Source organism: Lactuca sativa, chromosome 5, assembly GCF_002870075.4.
Source record: "Lactuca sativa cultivar Salinas chromosome 5, Lsat_Salinas_v11, whole genome shotgun sequence".
Lineage (NCBI taxonomy): Eukaryota > Viridiplantae > Streptophyta > Magnoliopsida > Asterales > Asteraceae > Lactuca > Lactuca sativa.
The window spans coordinates 89,024,635-89,049,146 of record NC_056627.2 but is presented as its reverse complement, the minus strand read 5'-3'; positions in this window follow the sequence as shown (position 1 = coordinate 89,049,146).

Sequence of the window (24,512 nt, the reverse complement as noted above, 5' to 3'; positions counted from 1 at the left end):
CCTTCACCTCCACCAACTCTTCCTACTTCCATTCCGACCATAAACCCCACTATTCCCCCAACCTCTTTCCCTATACCTCCACCAATCTTTACCACTGCAACCGAAACACCACCAGTAACCGAAACCCCTCCCGTAACCGAACCACCACAAACCGAAACCCATACAACCGAAACCATCCATACTCAACCACCACCCAAATTTAACCCAACACCCACTCAACCTGAACCTACCAAACCCACAACACCCCCAACTTCACCACCCCCTCCATCTCCTGAAAATGCCTCTGATGGCGAAAACCCTTACCTTGGTGGTGAAAACATGAACTTTGATTCGGTCTACTACAGTCCGTTTCAAGTTCAGAGTGACGAGGAGGATGATGCTCCAGTGACGAAGAAGCATCTCAAAGAGCTTAACGAGAAGGTTGACCTACTTCTCGCCTCCTCTTCCAACCAGCAGTCCTCTCTTTCTGAAGCTGCCCTTCAGAAAATTGTTGACGCCTTCTCCAGGGCTCAACATGATTCGGTGGCCTCAGCAACTGCTGCGATTGATGCCTCCACCAGAGCCTGTGAGGCAGCGACCGAAAAAGTCGATAAACTATTCTCCGACGCTTCCGTCCTGCTGAAGTCCTTGCAGGAAAGCGCCGACGCCACCAAGACGACTTTGGAACCAATTGTTCAACAATTGGCCAAGTTTGTCTCAACGGAGTTGACTTCGTTCGCTACCCTACGCCAAAATATAAGCGATGACAACTCGGCACTTCGTGCCTCCATCGATGCCCGCCTCGCAAAGCTACAAGAGGATCTTGCAGCTGAGAATTCTCTGATGGACGTTTTGGCGAGCAAAACAACCGCCCTCAAGGTCAAGAGCACACAACTTTCCAACTCCCAACAACAACTGGAAGCTCTTCGATCCGAAAGGGAGGTGATCAGAACGTGTGTTTCGGATGTCCACGCAGCATTATCCAACATCCTGGAAGCACACGATCCCATTCTTAACCATTCGGTGAGGCGTTCCCTCGCTGAAAAGCTCTCTCCGGCCATGGACCTTCTCAGCAAAATCGAAGGCCTACCGAGTTTCGTGTCCATTCCGAAACAAGGGGGAGATGAGAAGACTGGATCGAAACCACCTCCTTCCTCCAAAGCTACTCACACAACCGAACCACCTCCAACTGATCATGCTTTGGGTTCGGGTGTGAAGAAAAAAGGCAAACACTTAGCTGAGGAAGAAGATGAAGATGAAGACAAGGAGACCATTGCTGACATGTTAAAAAGAAAGAACAGTCGCAATGCTGACGATGATGCCAGTCGTGTGGCGCGAGAGGCTGAAGAAGCCGAACGCAAGCAAAAGGAAGCCCACGATCTCCTTGAGAGCCGGAAGACTCTCTTCCCTGCCTGGACCAGGGAGCATATGATTAAAGAGGCCATAGAAACTCCTAGCATATTATGGCTCGAGCCGGTTATCTCGTTCGACTGCAACAACACTGTCGATTCGCAGTTCGATATGCCGCTGACTCGAAAGGCGTTCATCTTCCACGCCTTCTCTAACATATTTGAAGTCCCTCACCCGAACGCTGAGCTTGACAGGGAGCTCATTGACTTCTATCTGGCGGCTGCTCGTCCCCAGTACCTCACTTGGAGCGCCCAGAAGATTGTAAATGTTCGGGTGCTGAAACCTTATACCGAAGGTCATTTCATAAACGTTCGGTTCAAGGTCATTCGGGGATCTGCAAGAACTGCTCATATTATCTCCCTGGCAGATCTACCGAATCTAAATCCTCATGATTGGATTGTCCTGTATAATATCCTTTTGACTAATGAAGCCGAATATGGTCCCATTATAGACCATGTCAAAAGGATGTTAGCCTGCTACATCATGGAGGTTGCCCTAATGGATCAGGAGGTCGCCACAGTCTTCAAGAAGAAACCGAAGATTGCTCATGTGGGATCGGCCAGTGATCTCAACCAAATGCAAATGGGCAGGATCGACCCGAGACGCAACTCGGTTATGTTCACTAGAGCGGAAGGACAGAAATGTCTCTTCGCTTTAGCTGACAAGCACCTTTACACCACAGCTTGTTTGGAGCATGTGTTATCAATTATCAAACGGTGTAAAGAGAACTCGGCTGATGACATCAAGTACTTCAACGATATGATCAATTGGTACATCCGGTTTAGACAGACCATTCTCTCCATCACCAAATGTCTGTTTAGCACCGTGAAGAAGAAGGTACCTGCTTCAGCTGTTGGCCCAAGTAACAAGTGAAGGTCTCACTCCAAATTGACGCAAAGGGGGAGATTGTTGGGCTGAAGATTATTTTGAAGATTGCGTCTTTTGGGCTCGATAGTATAAGTTATTTTGTATTCCGGTTTGGGCCTGTCCAACCGAGAGCCTTTTATGTTTTGTATATAAGTTTACGCTTGCATGCATATTAGGTTAACAATTTAGAGATTAACGAAATAGCGATTCATCTAGAGCATAACAGGTTTCTTTAATCGTTCTTGTAACCTACCAATCCTCTACAGTTGATGTTCTTAATCGAGCTCTTCTGAGGATTTTGTTTAATCATTTGACACGTTTGATTCCATCTTGTCTTGTTCTTATTATTGCGTTCATACAGTTTTATATTTACATATTTGTTCAAGATCTAATCGATCTTCATAGATTAAAGGTTGTTTTAATCTCATCACCTTTAATAGTACTCGGTCCTCGACCTGAAATTCCAAGGGCTTCCGTCTTTTGTCCACATAACTCTTTTTTCAGTCTCTTGAAGCCTTTAGTCGTTCCCGGATTTGTACAATCTTCTTGGTTGTCTCTCTTATGATTTCTGGGCCAGTGAGAGTGTTGTCGGGTACTTGTCCCTTGGCTAGTTGTGTGTCACCTACTTCAGTCCAGCACAGCGGTGATCTGCACTTCCGTCCGTAGAGGGCTTCAAATGGAGCAACTTTAATGCTGGAGTGATAGCTATTGTTGTACGGAAATTCAATTAGTGGTAAATGGGTATCCAATGCTTTACCAAAATCGATTACACAAGCTCTTAGCATATCTTCCAGGGTTTGTATGGTCCTCTCACTTTGACCATCGGTTTGTGGATGATAAGCAGTACTCATGTCGAGCCTCTTTCGTATGAATTTTTGTAACGGTTGCCAGAATCGCGATGTGAAGCTACTATCTCTGTCAGAGATAATGGATATTGGTACACTGTGCAGTCGTAAAATCTCTTGGATGTAAGTTCGAGTTAGCTTCTCCATCTTATCGGTTTCCTTAATGGGTAGGAAGTGTGCAGATTTTGTTAACCTATCAACAATTACCCAGATGGTGTCTATCACACCTGTTGTCTTGGGTAATTTGGCTATGAAATCCATGGTTATCCGTTCCCACTTCCACTCGGGTATTTCGGGTTGTTGTAGTAATCCTGATGGTTTTTGGTATTCTACCTTGACTTTAGCGCAAGTCAGACACTAGCCCACATAAGTGGCGATCTCTGCTTTCATGTTCGGCCACCAATACAGTTTCTTGAGGTCTAGATACATCTTATCCGAACCTGGATGCACAGAGTATCGAGTCTTATGAGCCTCGTTCAGGACCACGTCTCTGAATCCACCAAACTTCGGTGTCCAGATCCGATCCATGAAGTAACGAACTCCGTCACCCTTGACTTCAAGATTTTTGTCCATTCCTCTTAGGGATTCACCTGCCACGTTATCTGTTTTCAAGGCCTCCCTATGAGCTTCCTTGACTTGTGTGGACATATGTAAATGGATCGTCATGGTTAAGGATTTCACTTGGTGACCTGAGTATTCTTTTCGACTAAGAGCATCAGCTACTACATTCGCTTTTCCCGGGTGATAGTGAATCTCGCATTCGTAGTCATTCAGTAGTTCAACCCATCGTCTCTGACTCATGTTGAGTTCTTTTTTGGTTGAGAATGTGCTGGAGGCTCTTATGATCGGTGAAGATCGTGCATTTCGTGCCATAAAGATAGTGTCTCCAGATTTTTAGCGCGAAAACAACTGCTCCTAGCTCAAGATCGTGGGTAGTGTAGTTGACTTCGTGTGTCTTGAGTTATCTTGAGGCGTAAGCGATGACCTTACCTTGTTGTATTAGTACGCATCCAAGACCTTGATTAGATGCATCACAGTAGACCACGAAGTCTTCTGTTCCTTCTGGCAAGGACAATATAAGTGCGTTGCATAGAGCTTGCTTCAGTGTTTGGAATGCAGCGACTTGTCTTTCTTTCCAATCGAAAGTAACACCCTTTTGGGTCAGGGTGGTAAGTGGTTTCGCAATCTTCGAGAAGTTCTTTATAAACCTTCGGTAGTAGCCAGCAAGGCCCAAGAATTGTTGAATTTCCGTTGGGGCTCTTGGAGCTGACCAGTTCTCGATTGCTTTGATTTTGGAAGGGTCCACGTGTAATCCATCTTTGATAACCACGTGACCTAGGAAATCTACCTTTCGAATCAAAAATTCGCACTTGGAGAATTTTGCGTATAGCTTCTCTTTTCTTAGCGTTTCCAAGACTTGTCAGAGGTGTTGACTATGATCCTCTTTATTCTTTGAATAAATGAGTATATCGTCTATGAACACGATTACAAACTAGTCCAAGAATGAACGACACACTCGGTTCATTAAGTCCATGAACACCGCCAGTGCATTTCTTAATCCAAAGGGCATCACTACAAACTCGTACTGACCATAATGAGTTCAAAAAGTTGTTTTGGGGACATCTCCTTCCAAGACTCATAGTTGGTGGTACCCGGATCTTAAGTCGATCTTTGAGAAATAAATCGCTCCTTGGAGTTGGTCGAACAAGTCGTCAATGCATGGTAAGGGATATCGGTTCTTGATAGTGAGCTTGTTGAGTTCCCAGTAATCGATGCACATACGGAAAGATCCATCCTTCTTCTTTACGAACAAGATTGGTGCTCCCCAAGGTGAGAAGCTCGGCCTGATGAATCCTTTGTTAAGTAGTTCGTTTAGTTGGCTGGATAACTCCTGCATCTCTGCCGGTGCTAGACGGTATGGCGACTTAGCTACTGGTGTAGCTCCCGGAATTAAGTCGATTCTGAACTCGACTTGACGTTCTGGTGGAACTCCGGGAAGATCTTCAGGGAAGACATCGGGAAAATCGCAGACTTCTGGAATGTCTCTGATGCCTTTCGTTTCTTTTTCCTTATCTACCATGTGGACTAAGAAGGCATGGTACTCTTTACGTAGGTATTTCTAGGCTTTGACGCAAGAGATGATTTGTAAATTGGTACCGGGTTTGTCACCATAAATGACAAGAGTTTTGCCGTTTGGCAGATTTAGGCGAACGACCCTTTCGTGACAAAGTATATTGGCAAGGTGTAGGCTTAACCAATCCATACCGATGATGATATCAAAGCTCTTTATAGTGATCGACATTAGATTGATTTGAAATGAGTGTTCGTTTAGAGTTAGTGTGCAGCCTATGTACATATTGTTCGTGCTTTCTGTTCTACCGTTTTCCATTTCTACTGTAAATATCTTATTGAGTGTTTTAGGGTTCTGTTTTAGTACGTGCTTGAATTTATGACTCACGAAACTCCTCTCTGCACCACAATCAAAGAGTATGCATGCATAAACGTTATTGAGGAGAAACATACCCGTAACCACCGTGGGATCAGCTATTGCTTCGTTCTGCCCTATTTCCAGCACTCTTCCTATGCCGCCAGCGTTCCCTGCCTTAAGGCAGTCTCTCTTGTAGTGGCCAGCTTCACCACATCCATAACATGCTTGACCTACACCGACTCCTTGAACTTGGGTGATCGGTTGTGCTGGTGCTCTACAGAAACGAGTAGTGTGCCCTTTCTTGTTGCAGTTGTTGCAGTGCATCTCCCGACAATTTCTGTTCTGATGGAAATTGCATTTGTTGCACTCTGGTAGGTTCCCAACATATGGCTTTGTTGGTGTAGTGGTAATTGGTGCAGCAGTGGGGGCAGTAGCGGCATGGACTGCCACGATCTGTTGTTTCTTGGGAGGTTCCTGTGAAGGTTGACTCTTCCTTTTGTTCCAGAACCTCTTGTTGTTGTTGTTGTTGTTGTTGTTGGTATTTTCGCTGTTGTTGTTGCTTCCTCTGGGTTGTTCTGTTGCGGTGGTTGCGAAGTTTTGGCAGACCCCGTGGTCTACGAGAGCTTGTGCCAACTGTTTGGCGCTATCGAAGGTGATTAGTTTGGAAGCTAGAACACTTCCTCGAATCTGGGGTGACAGTCCCCAGATGTACCTTTCAATCTTCTTGCTCTCTAGAGCAACTATTCCTAGGCAAAGGATTGCCAAATCACTGAACCTGTTGGTATAGGTCGTGATATCTAAGCCTACCATGGTAAGGCCCCAAAGTTCCTGTTTGAGCTTTTGCAATTCGTCCCGTGGATAGTACTTCTATAGTAAGATTTGTTTTAGATTCTCCCAGCCCATAGAGTTAGCCACTACTAGCGTTAGTGACTTGACATGGCCATTCCACCATGTCAGAGCTCTCTCAGAAAAGGTACAGGCAACAAACTTCACTTTGTTCCCTTCTGGACAAGAACAAATCTCTAAAACTGCTTCAGTTTTCTCTATCCACTGTGATAGAGCCATTATCCCTCCGGTCCTATTAAAAGTAGTGGGTTTGCTATTCATGAAATCCTTGTATGTATAATCCCCTGCACGACCTAGGCGTTGTCCATTCGTAGAACTATTTACTCCCCCACCAGAACCATTGTTACTCATTCGGGCCATTGCTGCTGTTACTGCAGCCGTTACAGCAGCTATCAATGCGGCATTTTCCATCGTGGGAGGGGGTGGTGGTGGAGGCATCGTTCCCGGCCTGGGTCTTAGGTTTGGACGAGGAGGCAGCGCGCTGCCAGGAAATAAAAAAAGATTATAAGTCTTGGTGGTTGAGATTTAAATGATAATGAGTTAACTATCTTTAATAGTTCGAGAATTTGGTTTGACCAACGCAGGGCTTTGAGTTTGATTTACCAATGGAGTTTGAAAAATAAATAAATAAACTCATGAACTCGTATGAAATGCACAGAATTAACACACAAAGAGGTATGCCCTATATATATTAAACATATGGTTGCGTTACATCCGAAGTTAGAAATTTTTTGACCTTTCTAAAGGTCTCCGATTACAGGAAGTTAAAGAAGGTAAGACTTTTAGCCGATAGTCCTATTCTATATCAAAATTTTGGGATTCGGCAAGCACTACTTGCGACGTAGGTTGCGCTTGGAGCTTGACTCCGCATCCGATTGCTTTGCTTCCATAAGACGCCTATCGTAGGCAGCTTTTTGTTCCCTCATCTCAGAGAGGGCTGCAATCATTTGTGCTTGGAACGCGTCAGCACGGAGTTGGGTGTCATCCTGCAACCTATCCAGTCGGTGGATGTCGAAAGTGTGAACCTGTACTTCCACGTTGATTTCACAAATCCGGTTAGCTTGAACCCCGGATTGATAGAACTGGTTGGCTAGTTTTCCCACCATTACTGGGAGTGCTCGATCGGCTGAACCTCCACCGTGGACATCGTAGAAGTCTCGACACATGTCGTAGGGAGGACGCACTCCTTGCTGTCGACTCCAATGGTGGAGGTAACTTCCCCAAACGGGAGTTGGTCCCTGAAAGTTTCTCGTAATAGCAGGAGGTTGAGCGGCTGGTGGGTTGATTACCTCTGGTTCTGAGTCTGTCCCATAGTCATCCCCTTCATCCAACTAGATAGGTTCTTCATCCTCTTCGGGATCTTCTTCGACCCATCCTCCATTACCTTGGTTGGGGTAGTAGGGGTCTCCGTGTGGGTTGAATCCCGCCATTTGTGTAACATCCCAGAAATTTAGAAGTAAAGTTAAAGGGCTAAAAGTGTAAATAAGAAGGTCGAATCGGCGAGTCGATGGATAGACTCGGCGAGTCGAGCGCGTTGAGGGTCACATGTTAAGTGACCAACTCAGCGAGTCGCATGGGTGGACTCCGCGAGTTGGTGCTGTATGGAGAAAACCCTAATCCTGGGGGTTGAGCCCTATATAAGAACATAATACCCTCTCCTAGCCTCTTTACCCTCCCTTGAGTTCCAGAAGCCTTATAAACGTGAGAGAAGAGCCTTGGGAGCATTTTGGAGCTTGGATAAGTGATTTAAGAAGGAATCTTCAAGACTAAGGAGCTTGGATCAAGGAGGCTTGAGGAGATTTGGTTTACTCTTCAGTTGGAGGTTGTTTTGAGGTAAGGATTCATCATCTTGGATTTATTCCTTCTAGATCCACCTTTTTGAAGCTTTAGGGTTTGTTTGGAAGAATTTATGTTGAGATCTTGATGCATGAGTTAGATCTGGAGTTGAAACTCTAGATCTGAGTTCCATATGGATTCTATGTGAAGAAAGCCCTTTCATTAGCCATGCAAGAGCCAGCCCTAATGAGTTAAGTTCCATTTTAACTTGGCTTTTGATGAATGGGTCATGGAAGCACGTAAATGTAGCAACTTTATATTGCTAATGAACCATAGGGACCCAGATCTAGTGTATGGAGTAAGGGAGTGGCTCTGTGACTCGAGATTATGGAACTTCACGTTGGACTCGGCGAGTCTGGGAGATGACTCGGCGAGTTGGGCTAGAGATTTGGCATGAGTCGTGTAGTAACTCGGCGAGTCACATAGGTGTACTCGACGAGTTGCATGAAGATAGGAAGGAACTCGACGAGTTGGAAGAACAACTAGGTGAGTCTGTTGAAGATTGCCTTGGACTCGGCGAGTCTGGTCATGGAACCCCAATCTCTTCTGGTTAAGTCACGAATCGGTGAGTCGAGGGACGACTTGGTGTGTTGAACAAGAAAGGACTCGGAGATCCTTGAACTCGGCGATTCTTGGGGCGACTCGGCGAGTTGAGTCGCGATATGGGAGTTTTCAGAACATGGGGACTCAACGAGTCAGTGGGCTGACTCGGCGAGTAGAGTCAGTCAGGAAGTTGACTTTGACTGAGGACTTTGACTTTGACCAAGAGTTGACCAGTTGACTTCCAAGGGTATTTTGGTAATTATTGGTAATTATTGAGTTCAGTCATTTGGTATTGATCAGTGGTGGAGTTCGTGTCGGAAGTTGGAGCAACGTGATCTTATCTTTCCAGTCAGCAGTTGCGAGGTTAGTTATCCTCACTATATCGACAGGGTCTAAGGCACCAAGGCCGGCCCTTTATCGGATTGTAATTTGGGTATCATTGTTATGTTTTTGCTTTCCTATGTTGCATCCTGGTAGTTAGGATGGCATATGCTAGTGACCGGTTAGGTCGGTATCCTGGTTAGGATGATGTTATGTTATGTGATCTGCTAGATCGATTGATTGGTGATTAATTGTTATATGATTATATGTTTATGTGCACATGATTGGTTGACTGGGGTTGGGTTGAGGCGGGTCCTCCTTTGTGCTGTAGGCCAACATACACAGGGCAGACCGGATATTCCAAAGGCCCAACGAGCGGTCCGGATAGGCTGTAGGCCCCACAAGGGCGGACCAGACATGCCGAGGCTCGGAGAGTGGACCAGGCCGACTGAATGCCCGGTGCGGACGGACCAGTCATACTGTAGACTCAGAGAGTGGACTGGGTGGATTGAAGGCCCGGTGCGAGCAGGCCAATCACACTATAGACTCGATGTATATGGCTAGACTCGAAGGGTGGACAAGGTGGACTGAATGCTCGGTACGGCGGACCAGTCACACAGTAGACCCAAAGTGCATGGATGTTCTGTTCTGTTATGATATGTTATGCGTATGGTATATGTGGTTGGTATTTTGGGGGTATCTCACTAAGCTTTCAGGCTTACAGTTGTGGTTTAAATGTTTCAGGTACTTCAAGAGACTGTGGTAAGGCAAAGGCGTGATCGTACCGCTCCTCATGTTTATGTTTTATAAAATGGTTCTGGGAAGACTCTGATAATAATTGTATTGAAAACCTTTTTGTAATGATTTAACAAAATTGGGTTGTTTTTGAAAAGTTTAAATTGGCTTGAATTTTTATGGATGTTACAATTTGACTATACGAAAATTGGGTTATTGGAATTGAATAAAACTTGAAACATGTAATACTAAGCATGTCGATTAAACTATTGTATGTACCAAACACTCCTATAGTATTTAAATTTGTATGTTTGATACTAGTGTTTATTTTGGTAAGTTTTGACTTGTTGCTCACTACGACCATTCCTCGACACACGTTAGTCCAATCTCAGATAAATATAGTTGATCAGGCTATATTCGTCCCAAATCCGATTACATATGTCGAGGCCTAATCGTAGTGTCCAACTTGTCTTAATACTTCTTGTATAGTTCTAACCATGAAAATATATTGTTATATGCATGTAATTGTACTTTTACGACCCAAAACAATCTAAATTAAATAAAACAAGGTTTTAGGTGTAAAAACGTTTTGTCAGAGACTTTGAGTCCCTTTGCATTTATAGTTTGTATATCTTATGTGGTTTGATATACTTAGTTAACTATAAACAATGCTCTGATACCAATCTGTCACACCCCCAAACCAGAACGGCGGAATCGTTCGACGGCGGATGACTTGATGTAGTATCGAAACAGTTGAATACATAGTAAAGAAAGTAACACAACCATCATATATATAATTTGAAAGTTTACATTGTAGAAAGTACTTGTTTCAAAAGGAATTACAATATGATGTCAAAATGAAATTAAACTAACGCCGCAGCATCCCTTCTTCAAAAGCAGTAGTTTACCTGTATTACTGAATCCCTAAGAAATACAAGTAGTTTTGAAAGAGTAGGTCAGCATTTAAGCTGGTGAGTTCATAAGTATTTAGTGACAATGTTTGTATGAAATAGAATGAAAATGATTTTTACATATTTAAATGTTCCTAGAAAATCCCATATTTTCTACTATAGTACATGGTAGTTTAATTGTTCCAAAACTGTAATGCAATAGTGCTTTTCATGCCTAAAATAGTAGGTTTATGTATAAATCGTTAAGGCATTTGAAAAACCCCGTAAATCAATGTGTTTTTAATACTCCATGTGAGTCTTATAACCATTCTATTTGACCAGGATGCCTATAACAACGTTCTTCAGGCATTGGAAAGTTATGACGTTTGTCAACCCAGGCCTGTCGGCCTAACTGTAGCTAACAGCTTAGGTGTTGGAGTGTTAATCCCTTATAGATCTATACACAAGTATCACGCTCCCCCTACAAGGGATTATGGTATATAATACATGACTTAAAATGCATACTCGAAAGTACGTGAAATGTCGCACAAAACTTAGTATAAAACAGATTTACGTATGAAAATGTCCATTTGTTCTTGTATATGAATGTATCTCCTTGATATAGTGTTTCTAGTATGTAAATGTTCATGATTTTCTCGTAAACTATACCTATTATAGTTTTTCAAAGTGTGTGTTTCGTTCGTATAGTAAATCCTAGTGTAATGCTCACTTGTTATGTAAAGTATAACATTTTAAGTGATATAAATGATCACATGTTGATTTCTCTCAGGATTCTCAGAAATATCGGGAATCTCGGGAGTGTATAACCTTCCTTCGGAACTTGAGTGTGAAAACCGGGGCTTCGGGAGGGCTTCGGGAGCTTAACCGCAGCATTTCGGCACGAGAGATGGAAGAATGGAGCACCTAAACCCGGCACCCCAAGAGTTCTATTTATAGGTGTGGATTTTTGGGTTCCACGTCGTGGCAAAGGCTGGCCACGTCGTGGGGAGCAAATCTTATCTCCTTCTGTTGATTGGATGCCCTCAGTCACTTGCCTGGTCGCGTCAAACTGTGCCACGTCGTGGCAGACCTAACAGCCTCGGATTTTGGATCCCGAACTTGTAAAATCCATAAATTTGGCGTACGAGCTCCGTTTTCGACGTTCTTTATATGCACGCGTAGCTAAAAACATTGTGACAACCCGATATTTCAAGACGATATGATGGAACGCAAGTCAAATTTAGGTCAAAATTTAACTTTCCTAATATCTTATTTGGGTTAAATAAAGTAGAAATAATCGTATCAAGGTTTCCAAGCATATAAAGAACACTAAAATCCGAGTTATAACGAAGAAGTTATGACCATTCTAAGTTTTTCCAACAGAAAAACAACAATACGAAGTTACGTAAAAACTCGAATCGGAGATCGAGCGACTTTTGGCCGGAATGACCTAAACGAGAATCGAAGGTCTCGACAATGGTATTTCAGCGGTAAAAAGTCTGGCAAAAACCGACATCAGATAAAGAAGTTATGAATTTTCAAAGAAATTCCTTAAACACGATGAGTTATAAAATAAATAATAAAAAAATAATTTCGGAATTTGCCGACGGAGTCTAAACGAAAGTTGTAGAGCGTAGTCTCACCTACACGTGGATATATACATCGAAAACGGAGTTCGTATGATGAAGATATGAATTTTTGAAGTTTATTAAATAAATTATATATTTATTTAATTCAAAATTCGGACCTTATCCGAAGAGGAGTCAGCGTCCTCATCCGAGGTACGCGCTGCGTACCCCTGTACGCCCTGCGTACCCGAGAGACTTGGCCTCTGATCGTCCATGTCGCCCTATCCGAGGCTTCCGACCCGTCCTACCCGCCCGTCCGACCGACCCGTCCGACCCGCTGTCCCATCCGACCCGCCGTCCCATCCGACCCGCCTCCCCATCCGATCCGTCCCATCTGAAGCCGAGGCAGTCGAGGCTTCGGTCATGCATGACGTACGCGTACGCGCTGCGTACGAGCGTACGCCCGCGTACCGAGGCGGTTCAGCCTTCCTATAAATAGAATACGAGGCTTTCCGAAAAATTTGCTCAATTCTTCTCTTTTCTCTTGCGTCTTGCCTCGTTTTCCGTGCCCGTTCAAACCCGAAGCTCTGGCCTTTTTGCTCAAGTACCGAGGGTCGATTTTACTCCCGAGATTCCCGAGAATCCCGAGAAAAATCCGTTTCCTGAGACGAAACTCTGCCCAGTTTTCCATCTCGCTATCTTCAAACTTTCAGGTGAGTTCATACCCCTATAATCCACACTTTTAAATGTTTTATAAATATTTTTATATGCTTTTAAGGGGGGGAATACAAGTAAAACACACAATTATTATCGTATGTTATATAAAGTTTCATTATACACTTTTTATCAACGGAATCACATGCGATTTATAATTATTATAAAGAAACTTTCGTATGCAAAATGTATCACAATAACATCATATCTTTTGAAATGAAAAGTGTTGTTATTTATATATAAATCAAACACTCTACTTATACTGTATGTATATGTGTCCACCTTTCATACTACAAACATACGATTATTTTGGCACGAAAAACATCAATATTTTGGGATACTTCTTGTTAATAAATCAATCTTATGTGATTTATAACTAGTATACAAATGGATTTACTACAAGTTTAACAGTTTTACTAAACATATTACTTCAAATGACTTTCTTAAACGTTTTTACATGATTAAAGCTCGTTATCAAACTGTCTTACATACTGTAAGCTTCCTTTCAAACTCAGTTACAAAGGTATTTTCAAACAATGGTTTTTCGTGTACGTAAACTGTCTTATCAAACAAAATACTTTCAATCATTTTATAAACTGGCATCAAGTTACAAATTCTTTATTAGACTTTTCAACGGTTTTACAAAACTTCCTTATGCTTTTATATTATAAATTGCATGTCTCTATATGTATAGTTATATAAGAAATGTTTAAAAGACTTAGAAAGGCTATCCACCCTATTTTCTTTTCGCGCCTTGAGATGTGGTCTGGTGGGATATTGGGTATTCGTCCGAAAGTCGTTTAAATATTAGTTATATATCATGTATACATATATGGTCATAAATGTTCCATCAGTTAATTTAGTTCCGATACTCATAGATAGCAATGGTGTATAAACCTACTTGGTCACTCATCAATTACATTCTAATAAACTACTATAGGAATAGTTTAGAGTAAACAAAACATTTTCCCTACTACAAGAAATTACACCGGAGTCAGTTCATTCATGACTCTAGACTACATGTTATATGAAAGAATACTCTTACATGAATACTATACATGAATACTTTTACATAGACATTATATGGCAAATTCCTACTACATGTTATATGAAAGAATACTCTTACATGAATACTATACATGAATACTTTTACATAGATATTATATGGCAAAATCCTACTACATGTTATATGAAAGAATACTCTTACATGAATACTATACATGAATACTTTTACATAGACATTATATGGCAAATTACTATTACATGTTATATGTCTAAGATACGGTTATATCGTTCACCTTTCTATCTTTACCTTGTGATTCAATCACATCATCGACGAGATAGATTGGGACTTTATCTCCTAGTACCACATGATACTTTGAGGGACTAACCATTCCGACAACCACTGTTAGCTACAGAGGTAAATGAACAATCTACGGATGTTTTAGGTTGATACCATCGCGGGTATACATAAGGGACTAACTATTCCTAAACCCGGCTGTTAGCAACAGAGGTAAATGAACAATCTACGGATGTTTTAGGTTGATACCATTTCAGGTATACTTAAGGGACTACTAATAAGAGTTAATCAAGGAAAAACCGTCACATTTTCAAGAGATGCGTACTTTCAAAACAGTCAGGTCTAGGTAAAAGACTACTTTCAAAACATTCGAGTCTTGGTAGAAGACTACTTTTATACTAGTAGGAAATATGGGATTTTCTAGAGCTTTTCATACTTATACTAAATGTTTCATCGTTCATTCACCAGTCTTTCATATCAACTAATCAAAGCAATGACATTAAATACTTATGAACTCACCAGCTTAAATGCTGATCTACTCTTTCAAAATAACTTGTATTCTCAGGTTACAAATAGACAGGTGTCAATGCAAGGTTTAGAGAAGACGGAGCAGTCAAGACTCGTCTTTTATTTTGATAAGTTATCATCATGTCTTATACTATGAAAGAAAACACTTGTAACTAAAATTATACTATTGATGCAATGGATGATGTTGTTGCTTGTTTACTACTTTACATTTGTTGTGATGCATACATGACGTCCTCCGCCCCAGAACGTTTCCGCCGTTCGTGGTTTTGGGGTGTGACAAACATGCTCTACAACTCTCATTTTCACTTCGTCGGCCAATTTTGAATTTATTTTTAATTATTTATTTTTAACGGGCCGGGACACGAAAAGTCCATTAAAAATCCATAACTTTTTCATCTGATATCCGTTTTCGTGAGACTTTTCACCGTTGTGCTACTATTGTTGAGACCTTCCATTCTCATTTAGGTTGTTTCGGCCAAAAGTCTCTCGATCTCTAATTCGAGTTTTTAGTTGTCTACTGCTATATCCGGATCTTGGAAAAATCATAACTTCCTCATACGAAGTCAGATTTAGACGTTCTTTTTATGTACGCTCACGGTTTAATATTATCTACAACTTTCATTTAGACACTTAAGGCTAAAAACTATTGTATTGAAACTTCGCGTTTTTCGTTTAATCGGTGTAGCCCGTTTTGTCGGAAATCTTAGAATAGTCATAACTTCTTCGTTATAACTCGGATTTTAGTGTTCTTAGTATTTCTATAAACCTTGACACATTATGTAGCATAATAGATATCCCTATAGAGACTTTTGCACATTTTATTTTCGAAGTTAATTTCATTATTTCAAAATTCGTTAAAATACTTGACTTTTTAGGTCATTACATAGAGTCGAAATATCGGGTTGTCACAGTTGTAACACCCCATTTTCTCCTTGTAGTATAAACGACTAATTACGTAAAATAGACTTTTTGTTAAAGGGCTATTTAGGACATATAGTCTTGATAAAAGTTGTAGTAGTCGTAGAAGCGTACTCATGCATCTAAAGGACGCCTAAATCTGACTTCGTATGAGGAAGTTATGATTTTTAAAACTTTCAGCACAGTAGTGTACAACATAGAAACTGAAATAGAAATCAGTCGATTGTTAGGAAAAACAATCTAAACGAGAGTTGTAGATCTCGTCGTATGATTCCGTCGATATAAAGACAGTCGAGAACGGAATCTATATAAGAGAGTTATGATTTTTATACGGGCTTGAATAGTCTAAGCCTGTTAAAAATATAACTTTAAAAATAAATTGAGAATTAGCTGATGGAGTCTAAATAAAAATTATAGATCTTGTCAATAGCTACGCGTGGATATAAAAAACATCACAAACAAAGTTTGTATGTGGATGATACGGAATTTTGAATATTTGGAAATTCGCACATGCGTGCAAGAGGCGCAGCGCACACTCCTATTAGAAGGGACCACTCAGCACCACCCAAAAGTCGACATGCGACATGCTCTAAAGGAACCCTTGCCGACCAAATTTGTGCGCAACATGCATCCTCACCGTGCGTGGCGCACGCTTCAACTATCAAAAGATCCCTTTCGTTTCACTTGCTTCTCACCCTTCTTCATCCCAAAAACTCTATGGAGACCTCTCTCACCCCAAGTCCTTTATATATAGGTTTTAGAGCTTATTAGTGAGCCTCTGAGTAGCTAGGAGCCCGACAGCAAGAAGTGCTTGGTATTGGGGTCCTACCCACGACTTTTCGACTTTTTCGCTAGAACTCTTTATAAGTGTAGCAATATTTACTAAGCATTTAGGATAGCTTATTTTCATAGTTATAGTCATTATTAGGAACCTATCAATCTAGTAATTTCATGTCATAATACTAATTGATCTACTTACGGGAGAGGTGTCTAGAATGGTCATGTTGGCTTGGTTGTTGGATTTAAGAAAGGCTATATGCCGAAATGGTCATGCCTCCCAACTTTCCTGCCTGGCTGATCCTTATTTTATGGAACACTCGGTATTCATTGGGATTAGTGAAAGATCTGGCTTCCTTTTCCAAATCGTCGTAGGAATTAATATGTTACAATATTATAGGTTAATACTCATTAGACACGTTACCCGTATATTGGATCACCAATCAGATTGCCCAAATCACTATCAATCATCTGAGTAATTATCCAGGTGAGTTCATCTCACTATATTGTATACTCTAGCATGTATCCTATGTATGTTAGGATATAGTTTCTTTGTAGTATACACTTAGGCAATTAGACTTGATTAGTTAGTTGCCCGTAATTATTGAATGTAACTTGCTATATGTGTTAATATATTATGTGGGGAGTTGAGGGAAACACAGCTCTATGCTGAAGGCCAATAGACTCGCGCGGACTAGCTTTATGCTAAAGGTCAAAGTGCGGTCTAACTATATGTTGTAGGAAAAAAGGAGCATACTAGCTTTATGTTGAAGGCCAAAGGACAGACCAGCTTTATTCTGACATCCCCAAATTCATGGTCATTTTAAAAATTGTATTATGCTTATTTAAAAATCAAAGTATTCACTTTTAAAGAATAATATTGCGGAATTTGTTCCCAAAAAAAACATGATAAATATGTTATCAAAGCATTTCCGAAGAAATGTATTTTGTTTATATAAAAATTTCGGGATTTCATCGTCAATACAAAAACAAAAGCATAAACAGACCTTACATTCATTACCACTAGTGATTTACATCTCCTTTAATATCTCAGTGTAATGTAGCTTTGTATCAACACATGTGATATAAACAAACTGAGTGGGTCAGGTTGGGAAACCTGGTGAGTACATAGGGTTTTCAACCCACAATAATATAATTATTATGTTTAATCATTAAACAATTAACCCAACTTCCCATCCCCATTATCTTCTTTATTCTTAAGGATCTACTCTAAGAATCATCTATTCATTATTTATTCATTCCAAAGGCACGTCCTAAGGAATAGGCACGAAGTCCACCGCTGCCAGGGTTCATCCAACAGGTACTAAGTCCATAGCTGCCAATATCCATTTATGAGTCACTAAATCCATAGCTGCCAACGTTCATTTATAAGGCACTAAGTCCATAGTTGTCAAGGTTTATCTATTTGGCACTAAGTCCATAGTTGTCAGTCCATTACTACCAACGTTCATTTATTTCATCTTTCATCTACCCATCTTTACCCAATATTTTTATAGGTATAAAATACATATACAATTTAAATCAAATAAAACATGTATATTTTGTTCATCCAGCATAGATATCAAGAATACAAATAATATGCGCACATAGCATGTAATTTATATTAAATATTTCATATCTATGTGTAATATGAAAGTAACTATCCACTAACTTATTAAAGTGATGATTCCAAACTCGGGCAGTGCTTTGCTTCTAACAATTCTATTTTCCTTCGGCGAAACCTAGTATTATTACCGCTAGATTTTAGTCTAATATTTATAGCGACTATTTATGAGCATTATTGTTTTATAAGTGTTAAACAATACTTTTCAGCTACTATGTATAGACAGGGGTCAGACATGAAACACCATAGGGCATGACCATTTTGGCATTATAGCACTTCAAACCAGATTCCTCATACCATGAGTAGTTAAAAGATATTAGAATAAAACTTTGTATATTATATTTTATAATCTATTTATTTTTATAAGTTTATAATAACGATAATAAACTTAAACTTAAGCTATACTTAAAGTAGGGTAAGCATATCTAACTTACCGGGGTTTGGCTAGGAACCGGGTTCTGCTGGGGCAGAACTTTTGAGCTGAAAAGATCTTTTTCTCAAAGTCTTCTAGCACTCCATGGACTTTCCTCTAGCACTTATAAGTTACTAGAGGTTGGGGGTTTAGAGAGAAGTTAGAGAGAGAGAGAGAATAGTTGAGGTGTGAGGAAAATGAGTGAGCCTCGCATGGTATTTATAGGATGAAAATGGCTCAGCTCGACAAGTTATGAGCCTCCAACTCGTCGATTTGGCTGCCGAATATCACCATCTAGTTACAAGGCATGGGTTGGAAGCAATGGCTCAGATCGCTCCATGTCACCCACTTCACATCAACCCATCCCGACTTCTAAATGTTGGATTAGTGTCTAAGTCCATAACTATTTTGGTATGTACTTGACCCGATGGTGCATGGTCCTTTTGGGTTGCCTTCACCAAAGCAACTTGATTGGAGAAATAAATAAAGAGAGAGAGGTTATTATGATTTATTAATATGTTATAAGAATAATATATTAAAGGAGAAATCATATTTGTTTAATTAATATTGGTCAATAATTAATTAAGAATTAATTTTGTGATCAAGTGTAATTAATTAAACTAAAGGGGCTGAATTGTAATTATGTGCTAGTTTCAAAATAGGGCAATGGTTATCCTTCTTAAAGGATGGACGAATTCAAGGATAAGGATATCCTTAAGATCGTCCAAGGTCCAAGAGATAGGGATTTTCAAGGCTTATCTTATGGTTGCTTGATGGGCAAGTAACTAGATAAGGATAAGGACTGAAACCCTAATCCCAACCCTATATAAAGACCCCTAAGGCCTTAGGATTTCGTGCACTTGATCCCTAGAGCATCTAAGGACGAATTCCTACCTCTCTCATCTCTCTATATACCTTCTCCACTTGCGTATGGTGTTTGTAAGCCATTAGAGGAGTGACACTTGTGACTCTAAGCCTTCCAAAGTCAATTCAAGGAGGATTAGGATTGTTATTGATATATAACAATCAAGGTATGTTCTTAAACCCATTTATATGTTAATATTGATTTCCATATGCTAGAATTAGGGTTTATAGTCTTGGATTCAAAGCATGTACAATAGAGAAACCTAGATCCAAGCAGTAGGGTTTGTATGAGCACATAAGATGTCTTATGACCAAAACCCATCACTGGTATCAGAGCCTAGCTTGGTTTCAATTGTATTGATGCATTGTATAACTGGAAAATTCATTTTTTTGGGTTTCTGGAGGCTGGACTCGCCGAGTCCATGGCTGAACTTGCCGAGTCCATGCAGACTCGCCGAGTCCAAGCCTAACTCGCCGAGTCAACTCGTCAGATGGAGGGTACTTCAGGATTTCTTGCTGTTTTTGCTTATGGATAGTTACCTTATCATGTTAGATCAATATTAATCCGATTATATGATATATTTGACTATAATTTTGATCTAATTGAAGATATTTATCAATTAATAAGATAATTGTTTCCTTATAAGATAATTGATTAATTATTTTGAGTAAATTGATAAATTGTTTTGAAAGAAATCATTAAATAAATCAAATATGGATAATTATGTGATTAAATGTTAATTTGAATTATTTGTTATTTGATCCTTATTGTTATGAAAAGTTTCATGTTTTGCCCTTTAGGTTTTATAGTTTAAATTTGAACCCAAAAGTTTTGTTGTTTTGAAATTTAAATAGTTGAAACCCTAATGTTTTGAAAAAGGTTTCAAAACTTGCCCTCAAGTTTTGGAATTTAAATTTTGATTAAATAGTTTAATTTTGATGTATATTTAAATTCTAAACCCTAATGTGTTGAAATGTTTCAAAACTGGCCCTCAAGTTTTGGAATTTAAAAGTTGATTAAAAGTTTAATTAGGAATGTTAAATTCTAAAACTCTAGTATTGTTTTGAAAAAGTTCAAATCACACCCTTATGGTTTTATTAATTAATTAAGGTGTATAATTAAAAGAAGTTTAATAAATCCATAAAATTTTAGGTTTACAATTTAATTGAATTAAATGTATAATTGTTAAATTAGACCACCTAGTATTTTAAAAGTATAAAATACACCCTATACTATATATATATAACGTTAAAGGTATAACATTATATATATGTATGAGTAAAAGTCAGTCTTACCGTTAGTAGGCCTCATTCACGAAGCTGGTCTATAAGGGGTGTTTAAGGAAATTGCCTATAAAATGGCGATTGAATGGGTATCCACTCTTACCCACCGCACTCCTGACTAGTGGAGGGTCGTTAGCCGAACGGGTAGGATAGGACAAAACCTTCCATTATAAGTATAATGAAGTATAAAAGTAACTAATGTTTTCATAAAATTCCCAATCTTAGTTACTTAGGCAAAAGTGAATTGATGCAATTCCATGAAATTACACTTTGTGCCCTTGCGAAGACGTTAGTGGAGCGTGTGTGGTTAACCGGCACACTAAATGGTTCTAAGCAAAGGTAGCAAAGGGTGACTCAATGTTTGTCATAGTTCGGTGGAGCGTGTGTGGTTTACTGGCACATCGAATAGGTGACTGTAACATGTGAGGGCACCATGTAAGTTTTCATGGTTATTCACACCCGCTTTGTGATCCTCGGCATCCCAGTCACAAACGAGAGGGGCATATCGAGATTTAAACATGCCATTGAAAGTTCAATGTATCTCAAAGGATCTAGGAGTTTTCATAGATTTAAAACTTAAATTTCTTTTTCGTTTTTCGTGGTGGAAATTAGTGAATCGTCATTCACTTACCTTCAAATGTTCTGCAATTAGGGTTACGGCATCCCTCTCCCGAGTTGTAGAATATTGTGTTGGGTCCTAGCCTAAGTATTTCATTTGGGTGATTTACTAAGGACTCAATCTATCAATTAACTTGAATTCGTTCTCTTCCGTTTTGTAGATGTCAAAGTTCGACAACTATGGTCTTCCCAAATCCCGTGGAACAAGCATTCCACATGAAGATGATGTTCCATGATTCGATCGAGGAACAAGAAATCATGCTTCACTTCCTCCTCCTCCTCCTATTATTCTCCCTAACCCACAAGTTTGAAGGCTTGAAAAGTTCAAGCTCACTCAAGCCCTTTTGGCAAGTAAACACAAAGAAGGAAAGTCCGTGTGTGTACACGTCCTAGGGATGAAGTCACACATTGATAGGTTAAGAATGTTGGGATCCGTTGTCTGTGAGGAAATTGTTGTTGATTGGGTTCTTCAGTCACTTCCCAACTCATATAGTGAGTTCGTAAGAGAGTACTATATGATGAACTATGACGTGACCCTTATAGATCTCACCTATATGCTTATTGCTGCTGAATCAGCATTGATTTGGCGCAATAGAAAAGCAAGGTTGATTGGTGAATCTGCCTTCGAGACCTCTATGGATATAGACAATGGCAACGAAATACATGCTATGATTGAAAAGATTGATCATAAGAGAAAGGCGATGTCTGAAGTAGTTCCATGTCCTGTTCCAAAAGAGTCGATTTGCTTTTATTGCCAAGAGAAGGGGCATTAGAGACGAAGCTGCCCTATTTACCTAAGAGATCTAAGAGATGGGAGAGTCGAAACGTATGGCTCTAATTTAGGTAAAATCCATTGACTAACTCTTTTAAGCTTCATTCTAGATTCTGAATACATAATGTGATAAGATTACAATTGATGTTTTGAAGGATCGAAGAAAAGAAAGGAAGCTTAAGGGAAGAAGTGAGCAGAATCTAACCGTGAAGGAATGGATTTCGATCGCGTTTCTCGAAGATTAGATTCTTGAGCTACTACTTAGAGTTAGAATTAGATTGCTAAGAAAGATGTATTAGCATAAGTTTTTCAATGAGTTGCATTGTGAGGACAAATTTTTCCGCAATAAAATAAATTTTGATTTTAAATTTTATTTATTTATCCTTACAATGGCGTGTATGAAAAATTTATGTTAAAATGTTACTATTATTACCAATAATGGATTTGTTTCTTATTGTGTTATGGAAATTCAAGAATTTACCAAATAGGGAGAGTTTCTCATCGCCCAAGTTTCAATTGGACAGAAACTTGGAATCATGCAACTTGGTTGCACGATGAATGAGAAATTTCATATTTGGAAATTAGACTAATTCATTGACAAAGTGTCAAGTAAAGGAGATCGAGCACACAAAGTTGCGTGTTGGTCAAGTCCACCATAACAGTAACAATGATATTCGTCATGATTTACTAAAGGTTTAGTAAATATGATTATACTTATAAGATTAAGTGTAATTTTGAATTGATTGAAAAGGTTTAAATCAATAGTATAACGAATAACAAGAATCAAGTAGGCAGAATGATAAAAGTTTCTCCATTCTAAGAAGAAGGGAGAGTACCTTTTATGCTTTATGATAGGCCTTAATGATTAAGAACCATATTTCAATTGATCCTCTTAGTACAATTGTATGTTTAAGAAGAGGAATCAAGAATTGAAGAAATGGTTAAATCAAAAAGTCAATCATACTTCGTTCCAAAACAAGTCTTAAAGTTAAGATTGTGACATTGAGTGAAAAAGTATTAAGAAGGTTTATAACATTCAATAAATGTGGTAAGTTGTGATGTCTTGGATAAGACAAAGACCAACCAAGACCAATTTATGAAGTGTTTTGATAAAAGCTACACTAACTCTTGAATATTTGTTTGTCAAGAAATGTTTTGACAAGAGAATCATATATGTCAAGGAGTCACTGGGAGTCTTAATGGTCTTGAAAGGTTTCAAGAACAAATCAAATAAACCTTATCAATCATCACTAGCACACGAGTTGAGGTTTACAACCTATCGTGTTGACATTATTTTGATTCTGTGCCAATCCAATCGAGTTAATTATGCATGAGAGTTCTATGACTTCTCATTTTCAATGCATAAAAGGCAAAGCACCTTAATCAATGAAAGGTACATTGATAGGAAAGGGTGAGCTGCTTAACTACTTGGAAGACATGGTGGGCAGCTGTGCTACCATAAGGTAAGAAATCAAGACTAAGAAAGTTCGGTCCATATGAGTTTGAATTTGTCGTAAACTTTGGTTTCAACAAATTCACATGGATAGAAACACATACACCATTTAAAATCTAAGTGTCATAAGATTTCCTCCTTCATGAAAATGATTGTGAGGAAATGCTTTCACTAAGAAAGATTTTAAGAAGATAGTGATTGTAAAATTGCATTCTCGAATTCAATTATGGTTACGGTATCCCTTTCCATAATTTGAATTGTGAGGTTTGGCAATTAGTCTTAAGTGTTTAGACACACATATGAACTATCGAAGGCAAAGGTGTATAAGTTCAAAAAGCCTTGATAAAAGATTATCAAAGCATTAAGTATTAGAAACATGAACTTAAAAAAATTCAATAAGTATTGATTTTTGAAAGTCAAGATGTTTATGAATACATGTCGAAGCTAGTGGGAGCATAAGTGTTATGTTTTATAGTAATCATAATGATAGTGGGAGCATAAAAGTTATGATTGTATGATTATTATGGAAAGTATTTCAAGTTGGCAATATTAATTATAGAAAACAAGAGTCATTCTTTGCAAAGTCGTAAGGATGGAATAGTTGTTTTGCTATAATTAAGGGAGAGAATATTATGCTTCATTTCAAATCTAAAGGATTAGGTTGTGGAATGTTAATAAATTTAGTCAGAGGTACATAGTATGTTCTTAAAATTTCGATTATGATTACGGCATTCCTCTTCACAATTCGAATTTTGAGAACATAGCATATAAAACATTATGCGTCGTGTCCCATACGCTTCGGGTATAGGATCGATTGCAAATGTTTTAATGTTTGACCATTCTAAAATTTTCCAAATGTCTAGCGCATTTAGAGGGAAAAGTGACTAGAATCGGTTTTGACTAAAATAATTAAACAACTATCAAAGGACAATTCAAAGTTCAACGAGGATTGGTCGCTTGTGAGTAGTTGGAAGTATAGT